At 31.4% G+C, this 18300-nt stretch overlaps 1 long non-coding RNA gene across 2 annotated transcripts; it reads left to right on the plus strand.

Moving 5' to 3' along the window:
* The first annotated feature begins 814 nt into the window (after nt 1-814).
* On the plus strand, nt 815-17387 carry LOC143080118 (uncharacterized). Of its 2 annotated transcripts, XR_012979628.1 has the most exons (6): nt 815-959; nt 8248-8371; nt 11335-12259; nt 13369-13548; nt 14402-14673; nt 16724-17387. It is a non-coding gene; the product is annotated as an uncharacterized LOC143080118 (long non-coding RNA). The 2 variants fall into 2 exon arrangements; XR_012979629.1 differs by lacking the exon at nt 8248-8371.
* The last annotated feature ends 913 nt before the right edge of the window (nt 17388-18300 follow it).

An 18300-nucleotide genomic window follows, 5' to 3' on the forward strand; every position in this document is an offset into this window, starting at 1 on the left:
ATTTCACAAAAGTAAACGCAAAACTAAAAATTGCACCACCTGAAAAAAATCTTCGACATATCTCGAGAGATTTTAAAATGAATGGATTCTCACTTAGACATGCACATAAACTATTAGTACTAAACCTTGGTCTAACATAATTTTATTATGAACATTTTTCATTTATTGCTATGTCCTTAATTCATACCTATAACTTAATGATACTTCTTTATCAGTCTGAAAATCATAGATATAAGCAGATTTTCCTTGACCACTTGTCATCAACAATTACGAAATGTTGTTTTTCAATATTCAAATTTGAAGCATCATTTCACTGCGACACAATTGTGTGACCCTAATGATTGCTAATTCTAGAAGTTCATCATTACTGTTGATGACTTGAAGTTCAATACGTTAACTTATGAGGTTTTTGTATCCATTGCTTACTTTCTATTCCCTTTATCTTGTTTATCTTATATCTAATTGATTAACATAGTTGATGTCTTATATAGCGGTAAATATATATGGTTCTAGCAAATAGACTTGCATCTGCATTTTACCATATAAAACTATCAAGTATCAAGGTATATAGGTAAAAGTAAACCAGAGACGACGGCTGGTGTGTTGAAGATTATTTTGTTATTAGTCGCCATATTTAAATATATCTAAAAGATGTCAATTTGATTGTGAATTGAAACCTACCTTTCTGTTATTATGTTTCTTATTCAATAATCACACATATATAGCAGATATTTACGCACTTGAACTTATAAAGCATTTAAACCCATTCTAATATACAAGAGATATAATTGGTACAAAGTATTAATCAGATGTTTACTTTCGTTTCTGTTTACGACAAAACATATCTATGAATATGCTGAATGTGTCTGGGAAAACATGAAACGGACACCTGGATTTATTACCAGACATACTAGTACCATATTATTCAAAGGAAGGCTTGAGGAATTGTCACCTGAAAGGTTTGGCAAATTTGTATTATAATAAAACCAGCAATTATTATAGATCAACTGATCGGCTTTGAAATACCGAATCTATCATTTCTGCTATAAAGGTGCTACTTTCTTCTATCTACAAAATAGAAGCTTTTCAATATCGTACCAACTGCATTTTTCTGCCTATGTACTTTGATTTTCACAACCATCAACTTGAAGACAATATCGTCAAGATTTTTACTTTGAAAAGAAGTGAGTCTCATGATTGAAGACCACGTACATGATCGTACAAGTACATAGTGTTCATATTGAATAAAGGAACACTTAGTTAAGTAGATCCGCTTGGATGACAACACGACATGACGTTATTGATTACACTTACATATATATAACAATTGTCGTATTAAAGTACGGGAAAAATTAAGCCAATATCAAGATATACGAGTTATGTAAATCTGACCGGAATGTCTCTGTCGCCCAACTGATATATTGAATACTTTTTTTCAAGGACCGACTGCAACCTGCCTGCTTGGGTGTGGCCTTTATATCTCCATTTGTCGACCGTCATTCATAAATTCGATGTTATTTCAGACTCACTCGTAGTCTTTGGTTGATTTGGAACCCCTCACTTCCCTTCTTGGGTGAAACATTTCAAACACACATTTCGATAAAAATTGCTTGTTTGTTTTCTTAACTCGTGTCGTTCGTATTGTAAATTTCATTGAATAGTCCAACGTTTATCTTGTTTACAACAAGAAATCTATGAGGATATGCTAACTATATAACATACAACAAACGAGAATTTTCCATGTCCAATTTTTGCTGAAAACTGAGTCCTACATCTAATATATTAGTACATAGTTTTGGATCCATCCACTCATTTTATAATAGACAATTAATGGGGAGAATACGGCATTAAAACTTTCCAAACCTTACACTTTAACTATAAAATATACATGCCCCACTTCAGGAACTGTTCTACACTTATTTTATATTTTTTAGTCAAAAATAGGTCCACATTTTTTTCCGCATCTCTTCGCTCGGCGAACTTTACAGCCTTCGCTAACCCTCCTTTCAAAATTCCTGGATCCGCCCCTGATAAGACAACCACTGACCAGTTTCATGACTTATGTGCGGCGGGGTTTAAAACAAATTTCGTTCGAAAAAATATATCCCTTTAATCTCCACAAGCGGAGTTACAAAAGGTTTATATAAAAATGTACGAACAAGCAATAAAAATTAAAGTGAAAGAATTTAATTGAAAAATAACCGCAAAACAGATAAGGAAACCACAAGTATATAAAATCAAAAATAAAACTCAACGAACAAGAAAAATAATCATACACAGACATCATGAGTGTAAAAATTGGAAATCTCGGTCGAAATTATTAGAGTTATCAGTCACAGACAAACTTAAGCTCCGTAACGACTGGAAATCTTGGGTGTATTGTTTTCTGTATGACATGACCAGGGACAGTCTATAATAATGGGACTGTTCACTTATAACAATGTCTATACACATCAGCAGAGAGAACTGTGCCGTCGCTGATGTCACGTGAAATATAGCAAGTCAATTCACATTTACGAAGTGTTCTTCGTAACTATATGTTCAAGTTAAATGAAGATACATTTTCATGTAATCTCATTTTTGTCATTGCAAAATGCTGTTTTCTTAGGGATTTTAGAAAATTTATCGGATAGTTTTTAAAATATAGACCTTGGATCTCAGAAGTATTTTTTTTTCAGTAAGCCGCCATTTTGTTCAATATGTAGCACCTTTTGAATGACTGGAGTGTTGCCATTGTTATATTATAGTTCGTTTCTCAGTGTGTTGCATTTAAGCGTTTCTGTTGTCTTGTTGTTCTCTTATATTTGATGTGTTTCTCTCCGTTTTAGTTTGTAATTTTTTTTCCAATCGATTTATGAATTTCGAACAGCGGTATACTACTGTTGCCTTTATTTATCTGTCGCAGACAAACATCAATCTTAACTCGTCTCAACTTAAGACTTGGAAATCTGAGATTAATCATATCAGTTATCAGTGTCGGAGAAATATCAGTAATGACTGGAAATCTAGATGTTGTCTTGAATTTGTGTTGGAGGTGGATTTCTAATGTTTCCGGTTATCCCTATACAGTGATAACATATTAATAAAAAAAAACTATTCCAAAAAAGTATTGAGATTTCACAAAAGTAAACGCAAAACTAAAAATTGCACCACCTGCAAAAAATCTTCGACATATCTCGAGAGATTTTAAAATGAATGGGTTCTCACTTAGACATGCACATAAACTATTAGTACTAAACCTTGGTCTAACATAATTTTATTATGAACATTTTTCATTTATTGCTATGTCCTTAATTCATACTTATAACTTAATGTTACTTCTTTATCAGTCTGAAAATCATAGATATAAGCAGATTTTCCTTGACCACTTGTCATCAACAATTACGAAATGTTGTTTTTCAATATTCAAATTTGAAGCATCATTTCACTGCGACACAACTGTGTGACCCTAATGATTGCTAATTCTAGAAGTTCATCATTACTGTTGATGACTTGAAGTTCAATACGTTAACTTATGAGGTTTTTGTATCCATTGCTTACTTTCTATCCCCTTTACCTTGTTTATCTTATATCTGATTGATTAACAAAGTTTATGTCTTACATAGCGGTAAATATATATGGTTCTAGCAAATAGACTTGCATCTGCATTTTACCATATAAAACTATCAAGTATCAAGGTATATAGGTAAAAGTAAACCAGAGACGACGGCTGGTGTGTTGAAGATTATTTTGTTATTAGTCGCCATATTTAAATATATCTAAAAGATGTCAAATTGATTGTGAATGGAAACCTACCCTTCTGTTATTATGTTTCTTATTCAATAATCACACATATATAGCAGATATTTACGCACTTGAACTTATAAAGCATTTAAACCCATTCTAACATACAAGAGATATAATTGGTACAAAGTACAAAGAAAACATGAAACGGACACCTGGATTTATTACCAGACAAACTAGTACCATATTATTCAAAGGAAGGCTTGAGGAATTGTTTCCTGAAAGGTTTGGCAAATTTGTATTATAATAAAACCAGCAATTATTATAGATCAACTGATCGGCTTTTGAAATACCGAATCTATCATCTCTGCTATAAAGGTGCCACTTTCTTCTATCTACAAAATAGAAGCTTTTCAATATCGTACCAACTGCATTTTTCTGCCTATGTACTTTGATTTTCACAACCATCAACTTGAAGACAATATCGTCAAGATTTTTACTTTGAAAGGAAGTGAGTCTAATGATTGAAGACCACGTACATGATCGTACATGTACATAGTGTTCATATTGAATAAAGGAACACTTAGTTAAGTAGATCCGCTTGGATGACAACACGACATGACGTTATTGATTACACTTACATATATATAACAATTGTCGTATTAAAGTACGGGTAAAATAAAGCCAATATCAAGAAATACGAGTTATGTAAATCAGCAATCTGATATTTATGCAAGTAATGTATATATGTTTAGGCTATTAAGATGCTGGAATTGGTCGTCCAAATCAACAGTGTATTTCCTTGCTGGCATACAAATTCAACCAATTGCAGTAAAGCATTTCAAAGAATGAGAAAGAGAAGTTGACAAAACAATAGAAATTTATTTATAACTTTTATGAACTATGTACGATTTTGAGCTTGACATATTGTGCAAACACCCTCCTGTCTTTGAAGTGTTGTTCATTGACGTACATCTCTTCCTTACTTAATTAATCATCTTCCTTCATGTTTTTTTAACATATAAGGTATCAACAAAGGACGCACCGGAGGACGTACATCTCTCACTGGTTCAACAAAATTATGAATTCAATATTGATTTCATATTGCTCTCGGTCATTAAATTAGAAGAATAAGTCATAATCAAATAAACTCATCATAGATACCGGGATTAAAATTTATTTTTACAACAGACGCGCGTTTCGTCCATAAAAAGACACCTTTACGAAGCGACTGTTGATTTGTGACATTATTAAGTTGGCAGAACATGATAATATGGAACACCAAAGCTGTCTTCTGTGGAACTCTGATATTACGTTATGCTGTTTTAATTATTACTTGATGATATTTCGTCTTTACATAATATGGTTTTGACATTACGTAATGATGTTTTGATATAACTCAATATGGTATAGTATTGACATGATATAGTTTCGTCATTACTTGATGTTTTATTTTATTACTCGATGTGGTTTCAACATTTTTTAATGTGGTTGTTTCATTATCTTTGACGACTCACTCAATTTTTTGTTTTTGTCTTTTTAATGAGAACCTATTGTCAAATGATTGTTACTGAAAAGTAATAGTGTTGAAAAAAACCCATTAAATTAAATTACTAACAAACAAAAATACTGTGATTTGATGTAATATCGCAATCGATATTTTAAAGGGTTTCGATTGATTGAAACATTCTTGTGGTAGTAAAGTAAAATATTCAATATAGTTATGCGTTGGAACACATATAAATCAACTACACTGATACCGCAATGATCCTTAAATCTTATGAATTCAGTTATATGATTCGTTGAACAAGAATATGTCTATATATCTATACTATTAAACGAGAAGACCTCATTTTTGGTGTCGCTTCTCTTCTTTCCACAATAAATTAATCAACACGACTCTGTGTCCTATATGTACAGTGCAAAGTCGCATTTGTCATCCATTCATATGATTATTCAGATTGAGTTATTTTGGGAGAAAAACGAGAAAAAGGGCATCCGGATATTGTCCCGTCATTGGACAAAATTTTAAGTCAGATTATACTTCCGGTTTGCGTTTTTCTGTATACTTTGAACAAACAAATAGTACGAATAAAGTGTATTTTAATTATGTTCAGAGTTTATTAAATGGAGAGAGTCTGTATACTTTGTCAATTGACCACCATGGATCGATTACTAAACTAAGAATTGAAAGTAAATACACTTAATTTATATAGTAATATACAGATAAGCGCTAAAATTATTCATGTGAACTTTTGATACTTTTTCTGAAATTCTCCATTCATTAAATATTTTACAAAATTCATTGATAACAAAAAAAAAGATGTGGTATGATTGCCAAGTTGAGACAACTCTCCACAAGAGACCAAAATAACACAGAAATTTACGACTATAGGTCACCGTACGGCCTTCAACAACGAGCAAAGCCCATTCCGCATACTCAGCTTAAAAAATTCAGACGAGAAAACTAGCGGCCTTATTTATGCACAAAAAAAGGAACGAAAAACAAATATGTAACACACAAACAAACTACAACCACTGAACTACAGGCTCCTTACTTAAATGTTCATAACATACTAAATGTATGTTCATATTGAAATTGATAGAAAACCAAAAATTGGGAATTTTGGAAATGAAGGAGGAGGTATAAAACTTCTAACAACACTTTACATACTTTTAACTCCGCTCTGAATGCCCGCGATTTCGCGGGTGTGTTCTAGTGTCTTATAATAGGAGAAAGTTTTAGCTTAACAAAAAATTAAACGCAACCAAAAGATTTTTTAAAGAAAACATCACTGTCAGATAACGTAATGATAGGTATGAATGCTCTTTTCTCAGTTTCTGTAGCTATTCGTTGTAAATAAAAATGTATATCCCTCTCAGATGGAAAACAACTCGTGTAAATTGATCTTTGATAACACGGTCAATAACAGAATTAACAAGTAAACGAAGCACGTTGTGCATAAACTGGAGATCCTCGGTAAGAATGCAAACAACCTTCTCTTTGACCGTTTTAACCAATATACTAGTATAGATAATTTTCATTTAGATGTGTGATATTTCGAGGTTACGCGCTCTTCAGTTCCAGACCTTATTTTTAGACATAAAGAAGAAAATTAGGTAAATGTAGGTTTTATCGGGATACCCATCCAATAACGCGAATAGCTAAAAGATATCACAAAAGACAGGTTTCTACACAGAATGAATCGTTCCAAGCCTATATAAGTTGTGAATAGATTAAACTGAATCTGATAGACATCTGCATGCATGAACACCAAATTTTACAAATATAAAGATAATAAGATGTGACATAAGAAAACCCCTCACAAGGTTCATGACTTATGTGTGTCGGTGTTTAACACAAGAGAAAAATCTGAGTGGAAATCATGTAAGTTACAATGCACTCTCTGATAAACCTCAGTAATTAAAAGAAATTTAAGGTGTTCTAGAGTTCCTGGTCGTCGTGACTAACGAATTACAAATCTCAGACAAAATCATGAAAGTTACCATGCAGTCTCGAACAAAACTCAGGAATGAATGATAATCTGAGGTGTTTGAGTTTCCCGGTTTTCTTGATTTATTTTAACTGGAGTCTTAATGTTCAAGTACTAGTAACATCAACGGTGAAACATATCGATATACACCGTATTCCAAAGTGCTTAGATAAACTGCATTCCTCTCGTTCATCTACCATGTCTTACTTGCTGTACACATACAACATATCTGTTTGCTTTCTTTGACAACTGCCCATCACCAATAATGTAATGTTATTATTCTATATTCAAATACGAAGCATAATGCGACTGCAAATTAAACATAATTATTTTACCCTAGGATTGGTAATTCTTGATATTATCATTACTGTTGATTTCTTGAAGTTTAGTAATAGAATTTAGGATATTTTTGTACAAATAGACATAACTTATTTTCAATTTTGTGTGTCTTTTTGTTTATCTTATATCAAATTGATTTACATAGCATCATTTGATGTCGTATATAGACAATAATAGTGCATTGACTTGACATATCAACGATATAAGGATGAGGCTTAGAAACGGAGAAATGCGAGGCTGTGCCGAGTCAGTGGGTCAGTGACTGTATATGACATAGAAATATACAGTCAACGCATTTTGACTGCTCAAATAGAACGAGTGCAGTATAAATAGTGATAATCATATATGTTTCTTGCTAAGGAGCTTGCATCTGATTTTTTTTTATATTTATATACATCAGTAATATATAAAGATTTATACTAAAAGTAAAGCGTATACAACAGCCTGTGGATCGTAACCTAATTTGTTTTATTAGTCGTCAGATTTAAATGCATATATCTAAACGATGTTAATGATTGTGAATTTAAATTTACATATTTGTTAAACAATCTTAATTTATTCAATAATGCTAGATGATAGATATTGCAGCTCATAAACATATAAATACACTTTAATATACAAGTGGAATAATTGGGACACAGACTTATTTCTGAAAAGGAATACATGTATTCTACTTAGTTTTCTGTTTAAGGCAAACATATTTGTGATTATGCTTAACGTGTATGGGGAAAAATGAAACGGACAGCAGGAACTATTACCAGAACTACACGTACCGTATTATACACTGGAAGTCTTCAGACATTACCACCTGAGAGGTTTGGCAAATTTGTTTCATAATTAAACCAGTAATAATTTAGTTGATCGACTTTTAAATATTTAATTTATCTTTCAATGGTTTCCTTGTTTCTCTAGAAAGTGTCACGTTTTCTATCTAAACAAACAATCAGATTGAATATCATATTACACAAATTAAGAAAATATAACCATGGCTCTACTCTGGAAAGAAGTGACCTCATTTGATTATAGACACCATCATGAAATTCTTATTGTAAAAATGATGACTTGCAAAACAGCTTATATGAAATATGCATTGACTAACTGGTCACAGAAAACAGATAGTCCGTAATTATAATATATTTGTTTATATTGATGAAGTCATTCCATGTAGATGAAGATATTAACAATATATTTAATAGTACATCTTACTAATACGTTTACGCTTTTGTAATGCATTGATATCATCGATACTAATTTAACAGCACTAATTCGATAGTTGGTGTCTGTTGAGTGATGTTCAGGGTCAATTTGAATATCTACAACGCTATACAAAGATTGATAAGGTAAAAAAGGACAAAAATAGCTGATAACGAAACATAACACGCATAAGGGAGATACATCACCCAATTTAAAGTGGTGAAGTGAAACCATCTTGTCTTAAACATTTAAGGAATTAATAATCTCAAACATCTTAAACAATCATGAAAGATATCAGTCTCGGACAAACATCGGTATTGACTGGAAATCCGATGAAAAAACAATTATATCCCCCATTTTCAAAGTTATTTGGATTTCACACCGCAAGACTAAAAAATGCATCTTCAAAATATATCTGACATATCTGGAAAGAGTTCAAAATTGGGTTTCACTTTGACATAGAAATAAAAGAGGGACGAAAGATACCAAAGGGATAGTCAAACTTATAAATATAAAACAAATTGACAACGCCATGGCTAAAAATGAAAAAGACAAACAGAAAAACAACAGTAAACATGACACAACATAGAAAACTAAAGAATAAACAACACGAACCCCACCAAAAACTAGGGGTGATCTCAGGTGCTCCGGAAGGGTAAGCAGATCCTGCTCCACATGTGGCACCCGTCGTGTTGCTTATGTGATTACAAATCCGGTAAATAGTCTAATTCGGTAGGTCACATTCATGAAACTACACGACTTATACCTAGGTAACTCATCGTTTTAAAATTATTTAATTTATTTAAAATTTATATCTAAAACTCAAAACGACAACTTGATGCTACTTGTTCATCTTTAAAGTAAAGCATTCTTATGTGTTAGTCTCAATGTACTGTTTATATATGTGTTGAATATATTTTTGTATTCTTCATCATCATCAAAAACGAAATGCTATTATTTTTCATTTGAATTTGTAGCATAATTTGACTGCAAATGCAACAACATTTCATGATCTCTATGATTACTGCTTAATCATAAATTTTTATTTATTGAAGTTTAGTTCGACACTTAAAAGATATTCCCTCTCTTTCTCTTTTTGTATTTTTGTGTCTTTCATTCTTCACTCTTTCTTATTTCTTATGAATTTATATAAGAGGATTGTATTTAAAATAGTCGAAATGAATATTGTTGTAGTATTAGTAGTATTTTTATTGGGTCGCCATATTTAAACATATTTAAAGATGCCAAACTGATTGTGTATTTAAACCTACACAAATTATCTGTACATATATCTTTTAACATATTTCTAATTCGTTACTCATGCATAATAAACGTTTCGAATATTCAAGTCCTTGAACTCAAAAAGAATTTGCTTAGTTTGCTATTTGCAAGCGGAATATTTGGCAAAGGAAATATGTCTGAAACATATTTTATCTTCTTGAAAAATAGTTTCTATAATATAGGACAAAAAGATTTGTAAATAGCTATTATCGCGTATGAAAAACATGATTCGACCATATAAATTTATAACAAGAAGCACTCGTACCAAACCGCATATACGAAAATGTAAAATCACAAAAATACCGAATTAAAACGGAAAGTCTCTTATCAAATTGCAAAATTAAAAGCTTAAACGCATCAAGTGGATTTTGACAATATCACCAGACATATTTGGCAAATCTTGTGTTGTGTTGTAGTTGAGCCTGTAATTGTTGAATTGGTCTTCATTTAAACGGCGAATTAAATATCCTTTTTACATAATAAGTGCCACGTCGTTTTACATAAGAAATTCAAGATTATTTATCATCTATTGTTAAATATAGTAAGACAGTCGCAAACATCTTATAGTTATCTATTGTGTTCTAAAACAAGAAATATGATACTCAAGTGTAATTTCCTGGACGCATATACTAATTTGAATAATGTTTATTAAAGCTGGTTGACAAGAATGACTATGTCTAAACAAAGATTGAAACTTTTTAATCAAATCAAATCTTAACAAATATTTGTAAATTTGGGAATTGATAATCGTTTTAAATACCTTTGATGAAATTGAAAATTCAATAAGTTCTTTTAAGTTTTGTTTTTCGAAATTTGATTTGGATTCGGTCGGGAATAGTTGATTCAGCTATAATACTAAAGATGCTCATCATTGAAGCTTTTACAAAAAAAAAATCCTGGATCATTGCTCTTAGATCCTTGAAAATGACACGTCTAGTACTTAGAATTTTGAACATATTGACTAATATTAAATGGTCTCGTTCAATTTTCAAAAAACTTTGACCTTTTGACGAAAAAATTAAAAAAAACTTGAACCAACTACTTTTTCACAAAAAATTCATTGGGTATATAGCAGTTTGACAAACACTAATTTTGATCATTGAGAAGCTTAATAGTTCCATTAACAATACATCGTAATAAAACGTTTAGCTGATTTTTACAGAGTTATCTCCCGGTTGTGTTAGGTACCGCCTTAATATAATCTAGTGAATTTAATTAGATGTTTCAAAAAGGTTGGGGAAATAAATCCTTGTGCTTTTTATGGTCCTTTATTGACGAGTATTAGAATAATCATGTTTTTTAGGGTCTCTCCGATAAGTCTTAATGAAAGTATAGCTTCAAGTAATGAGGAGAGCGGTGCAGAAAGTACAGATTCAGATGATGATAAACTGAATGACTTCGAATCAGTCAAATCCGATGTAGATGATAACTTGCAAGACTTTGCCTCATCATTTGGTAGTACTAGACCTAGACCGGTAAAAAGAACAACTGTTACAGGTTATAACAAACATAATGACTCCGGATCAGTCAAATCCGATGTAGATAATAACTTGCAAGACTTTGTCTCATCATTTGGTAGTATTAGACCTATACCGGTGAAAAGAACAACTGTTACAGTTTATAACAAACATAATGACTCCGGATCAGTCACATCCAATGAAGAAGATAACTTGCAAGACTTTGCTTCATCATATGGAAGTATTCGACCAGTGAAACGAACAACATATTTCAATAAAAAGAACAACAGGAGATTCGCTTGGGGCAATGAGAACAATTCACATTCCAGTTGTCAAGATAAACGTGATAGGCAATGTATTGTTCCTTTTAGCAACAACAACCATAACATAATGCATAAAGCAGAATTGGATATGGGTAATGATATCAAATTGTCGACGCTATTGCAATATGGCGAAGCGTTAAGTCGTTTTACAACAATCAAGTGGAATATGCAGGATAGAAATATGAATTCATTTAAAAATCTTTTCAATAATGATAAAAAGTTTTCATCTGATATCTTCAAAATAATATCGAGGGAAAATCTAGAAGGAAGAGAACACAATACATCCAACATCTTTATTGTCAGCCAAGCCATGACAGAGAGTAGTATATTTAAAGTACGCGTCTATGGAAATAACGTGCTTGCCAATTTGTCAACCAATTTCTATGTAGCTTACAGTATGGGAAGTGGCAATGAAAGCATTTGGAAAGAAGCAGAAGCACAATTTAAGGTATTTCCGATAAGTTATTGAAAATTGTCATTCGATAGCTATATCAACAGATACCGAAAAGAATACGCGACAAATTAAGTTAGAAGGAATTCTGATGATTATAAGTCCTTTTCCCTTTTAATATTTTTTGTGGGGAGGTGGAGGGCGTGTTTTGTAAAATTTCTTCCAACTTTGGGAACTATTTCTTTTTACCACTAAAAGTGTCAGTTTAGAAGTATCACAGAGAGAGAGGTTTGTGTGATCGTAAAACTAAATTAATCCCAACTACATTTTTTTTATGGTACCATGTCCAGATAAATAAAGTGTTGTTTGTTGATATTTATTTGGGTTTTCTTGGAGTTGTCGGGTGTTGGTGGTCGGTGTGGGCTAATGTATCTCAAATATTCATTCACATTTTAGGTTTCAGGAGTCTCTATCAACCTACAACTCAAAATTATTCACAACTTGTATGACTCGGACCGATACATAGATTGAATTGATATACACTCAAATGTCTTCAAATTTTTTATTTGAATGTTTGGTTGGTGACAATGAACTGTCATCATGAAAAAAAGTACAACAATAGCTTATTTCGGTTAATTCAAGGTCACTTCCGTTTCTTATTTTGCACGGTAATATGTCTAAAAGTTTGACTTATGTCTTTATCAAGTACCCTGTTGATGTGATAATCTCAATTTTCATTAAATTGAAACATTCCAGGAACAATAACTCCCATTACATTGGATGTTTTCACAGGAAAGGTGTCATACTTTTATCACATTAAACAAACATTTATAACTTGTTCTTTAAAAGTGTTAGAAGAGAAACAGTCAAAATTAAGAATATGACCTTAAAGTTTGACATCGTATTCAAATACCTTTTTTTTTTATAGCATATGGACCTCAAACTAATCTAGGTCTATATCACTTTCCATGTGAAATAAAAGGGTCAATAACTCTCATATGGAGTCTCCATATCGCTTTTGTTAAAATTGAACAAAACAGTGTTCGGCGAGATAACGCTTCAAACGAAAAGTATCCAGTTAAGCATGGTCATTTTCAAAGGTGTATAACTTTGCGATGTAATACACCACATATCTAACAACTTTACTATGATCAGTTTTATTGCAGGACAACTTTGTCATATTTCCATGCTACCAAATGAGCAGTTTCTGTATTCTATCAGAACCAAAACAAGTATCTCAGAAGATACAGCAATGCGGTTCAACTATAAAAACAGGCACTGATGATAAATTAGTAATACAGTGTCCCCCAACCAACGTTAATCAGAACAGGGATATAACTTATCAGGTAACATTTTTATCAAGCTACATTGTATAATTTAATTCTGAAAATGGCAATTAATGTGTGTCTTCTCGGGTTATTTGTTGTTCTTAAGTAAAACCATTGTTAAAAGGGCAGCAAGTTCAAATGACATTTATGCATTCTTGTGTCTGGTGCTCTCACTTTTATTTTACCGGTCATATTTTGTGCTAATTTCCAATAAATTAATTATCACAGTTCAAATAAGCTAATGCGAAAACAGACAATATTAAGTTTGACCTACTTTTTGACATTTGTTGGCTAAACTGAAACGATCCAATGAAAGCAATATCGAGCTCAAAGTTTTCAGTTTTCACTTTTTTTCATAAATTAAGCACATGTCTCCTGTGTATGCGAAAAACAAATGCATTCATCAAATCAAACAAGTACTTATTAATTGTACAGTAAGAAAATATGAAAAAATATACAATAACATGTGAATTTACATGTACTATACATGCTATATGCATAATTAAGTAAGTAATAAGAGACACTAAATTATCATATAACTGATAGAACTGTTTCAATATTTGGATGACAGAGCGAACATCACTGTAAAACAATGTATTAAATATAAAGAAGGTATATTTTTACTCAGATTAAAAAAAAATCAAAAATGTAATGAAATTCGTCCCAAATTCATTCCACATTACACAGATTGAATATCCTGTCATCCCGCGTCACTCTCACAATAAATTTTTTTTGTAATTATTTTATTTTTCATGAAACATGTGAAACTCCCACAATAATTGCTTTTTGCGATTTGGAGTTTATGATTTTAAATGCTCTCTATTGGTAAAAAAAACCCAACACTGGTAATAGTAAAAACTATTTTTTCCAGATTTTCCGACCAGCAATTACTAGTGTGAAAATATCTCTACCTGAGTGGGATCCAAAGTTGTTGATAGCAGTCAGCGACAAGATATTCATGAAATTTACCAGGACTTCTTTGAATACACCCATATACATATCTTTCCATTTACCAGAAAGTTCGAGAACAGCAGGTGTGGAGCCTCGCCTGATTGGCTTCAGAGATAAACGTCCATTTCTAATGAGAATGGTTGTCAAAAAAGTTAACGACGAGCTATTGTATGAGGTAAAAGGATGTGATGGGTAAGTTGTTTTGTATGGTAGATTATTATATTGTTACATTGTTACAAGAGTTTAAAACTTTTTTTTAATTCTTCTGATGTTTCAGTATCGTTGAAATCTCGTTCGGGAATTATTTCCCAAAATTTGTGATACACATGGAGATATCAATGAATTGGAAATACATTACAATCAAACTAGACTATGTTGAAATTGTTTATTTAGAATAAGTAATTTTAAGTATTGTTTTAATATTCTTTAACTACTCCGGTCAGTGCCACCAGCCAAAATTTTGAGGAAATGGGTAAGGGGTACACATTAATTGGTTTTTTTTCCAAATCTATTCCTCTTTTTCACAATTCTTAATGTATTTTTTCAATCATGTATAACAAATAAGTCGAAATAATATGCTTTTTATTCTAGAAAAAAAACGGAGAAAAATCCCAAATTTAAAGATTTGACAGCATGGTCAATTTAGCATGAAAAAAAACAACAACATTTTATAAATGTTTCTAATATAAACAGCAACCTTTAGTTTTTAAAGTTAAATGTATTCTGATTGGTTGTTACTAGTATTCATCATTAATGAAAGTATGGACAATGTTTAATTGTGTACCGGTGTTTTTTTTCCATACTTATACCCGAAAAAATTTGAATGAAAAATTCGAAAATGATAAAAAAAAAGTTCATTTGAAATACCCGTAGCAAAACAAAGAAGAACACAACCATATCATTTTCTTCACCATTGCCTTTATCATATTCATTTAAATTCAAAATTCAGGTAAGATAAAAAAAATAAAATTCTATAAATTTTTAATCACTCAGAGGTGTACATGTCTAATGTTTTCCTTGCTTATTACAAATTATACCAGAAACAGTGTGCATCGCAAATATGTTTTGAAAGAGGTATATGTCCTCATTATTCGTTAGAAATTATAATATATCAATCCTTTGCACCGCTCTGAGCGGACTTGTATACAGTAACATGTGTATATATGGATATGTCACAGACACTCGTCCCTGAAAAACATTCCAATTTTGCGTTCATTTTCCAAATGAAACAAGTTATTTCGTACATCTGCGTTTCATTATCTATAAAATGGTGTATGACACTCCCATAATGCAGGCCTTTTGAAGTAGGTCAACTGTGTATATTTTATTGGAAATTTTGATCCTCAATGCTCTTCAACTTTGTACTTGTTTGGATTTATAAATATTTTGATATGAGCGTCACTGATGAGTCTTATGTAGACGAAACGCGCATCTGGTGTACTAAATTAAAATCCTGGTACCTTTTCTAACTATTATGTACTAATTTACTGCTTAACGGCGATTGCTCTTCTGTATTAACATGTATTGAAAACTCATGAAAAAAATGGGACATTACGCAAAAGTAATGTTTACACCCGTCTATATAATATTTATAATCTTATTATTTTTATTTCAACGAAAAGTGTTTTAAAGGTTATTAAGGTTGTGTATCAAATAATTTGACTTTAAAATGAACGTTTGTATTTCTTTTTCCGATTCATTGATTATCAATAGTCCTTGATAATTATACCTTTTTGGTTGAAATATTTCAAATCCTGTTTCCTGTTGATATAAAATAGTCCAATGTTTTTATAACTTTGTTTATTATTGTTGTTTATTCATATCCTCAACAACTATTACATTGATATTCAATTGGCTATTTTCTGATGGATAGCAGTCTGGCAAACATTTTAAAAAGTGAATACGAAATGTTATGATTGGTATGTTACAGTATAACCATAGCTTAAAAGTATTCTCTCTTGCTGAGCCGATCTATACAAACTTTAAAAGCACCCAAACAAAACTTCTCTAGATCCTGAAATTGTGAGCTGATTCAGATTATCTAAATCGTCCCCTAGACAATGATAAAAAGAATTCTGACTTTTTATTCAAATAAGTATGATGGATCAATATTGTTTTGAATGGCATGATTTTAAGTCTATATAGATATTTGTAAGAATGACACAATATTAAAAAAAAATACTAAAGGAAAGGACATGTTTACCGCATTATATTACACACTATTTTTTCACGATTCTTTCAGGGCTGCCTTAGCTGTTGTACGAGTTGTCAAGCATTTAGATATTAATATTTTAAAGACAGAACTCGACATTTTTTATGGAAGTCGCATTCCCTGCAAAATTATATTGTTTGCAAAAAGTACGAAGGAAGGTTCAAGAGACCTTGGTCAATTGTTTGCACAATGTGTGGTTAGAGCAGAACTTAACAAAACACTTGAAGATTCAATTTTAAACAGACGTTACAGATGTATCTATGTTACTGACACCTTATTTGTGAAACCTCTACAGAGAATTCGCATTCAAGTATCTGGTGGCATTTTGTGTCTAAACGGGGATGGAATTCCAGTTCAAAACCATTTCTTGACATTTTTATGTGGATCTAAGGAAAACGAAATCGAGTTTCCAGTCAACTTGATAAAAAGCGGGATTCCTTACGCCATTGTGAAGTTTTTGATGGATAATATGTCACGTGGGAAAGTATCAGAAATTCATTTTGAACCATATATGCCTTTTAAATCTTTTTATAAAAAGACAAGTTTGTATGCAGAATACAGCATGTGATATTTAACAGATGTTTGTTGAGAAAAAAACGCAAACGCTTTGTCTTGGTTATTTTGTGTTGGTTGGGAACCCCGCCTTTGTTATATATACCACAAACGATAAATAAAAAAATATTAAAATAGTTCAGATAGTGTTTACTGAAATTATTTTAACTGAAAGAAAATTGAAGGATAAAAACGAAAAACTAAAATATATAACATGGCAAAAAAGAAAACAAACGACAAAACGACAGAAAAAATTGAACATCTGTGATGATTCGGGTGTAAGAGTAATCATTCTCATTGCAAGTGTATGACAGCACTGTAGTTCTATTTTTCGGATGTTAGAATAATAAAAGGCATATATATATATACTTACCATATTATGCGTTTAGTTCTTTGTTTTTTTTTCTAAAGATTTTTTATTCTTGTCTTTCATTTTTTATAGTGAAATTTGTCTATATGTCTTTTTGTGTTTCAGACTCTTTGTTACATATGACGTGGCTCTTTAGTTATACATCTTGTTAATGTGCTATGGTAGATTTTCGTATTTTTGTCTTTCATGTTTGCTCATGTGCCTTGTCTATATTATTTTTTGTGTTTCTTTGTTAAATATTTGTCTGTGATTATAGTGATTTAGAATATACCACAATGTTGACTGCTGTACACGGGTTTTTGACATTTTACCCATTGTGTCTATAAAAACAAAACAACTATTTCAACAACGAAAACAAAACGGCAAAGAGACTTTTTATAGACATAGCTTGTCAGCAAACTTAAAGACAACAATACATAAAAGGAGTAGGTCCGGTAAGGGCCGATTTCGGCCTCAAATTTCAAGTTCATCTAACGAAATATTTTGGACACTTTTTAAACTTAAAAGTGTCTATTTCAATTGATTCAATTAATTTATATGAACGATTTTAACTGATTAAGATGAGGGAAGTTTATAATTTCAAAATTAAAATCGTTTTTTTTCATAGATTTTGATACTGAAATGACCGCTTATGTCAAATTCGAGAACAGAACAGAAAGTAGAACGAAGTGTTATAAAAAAAAAT

This window comes from Mytilus galloprovincialis, chromosome 6, assembly GCF_965363235.1.
Source record: "Mytilus galloprovincialis chromosome 6, xbMytGall1.hap1.1, whole genome shotgun sequence".
Lineage (NCBI taxonomy): Eukaryota > Metazoa > Mollusca > Bivalvia > Mytilida > Mytilidae > Mytilus > Mytilus galloprovincialis.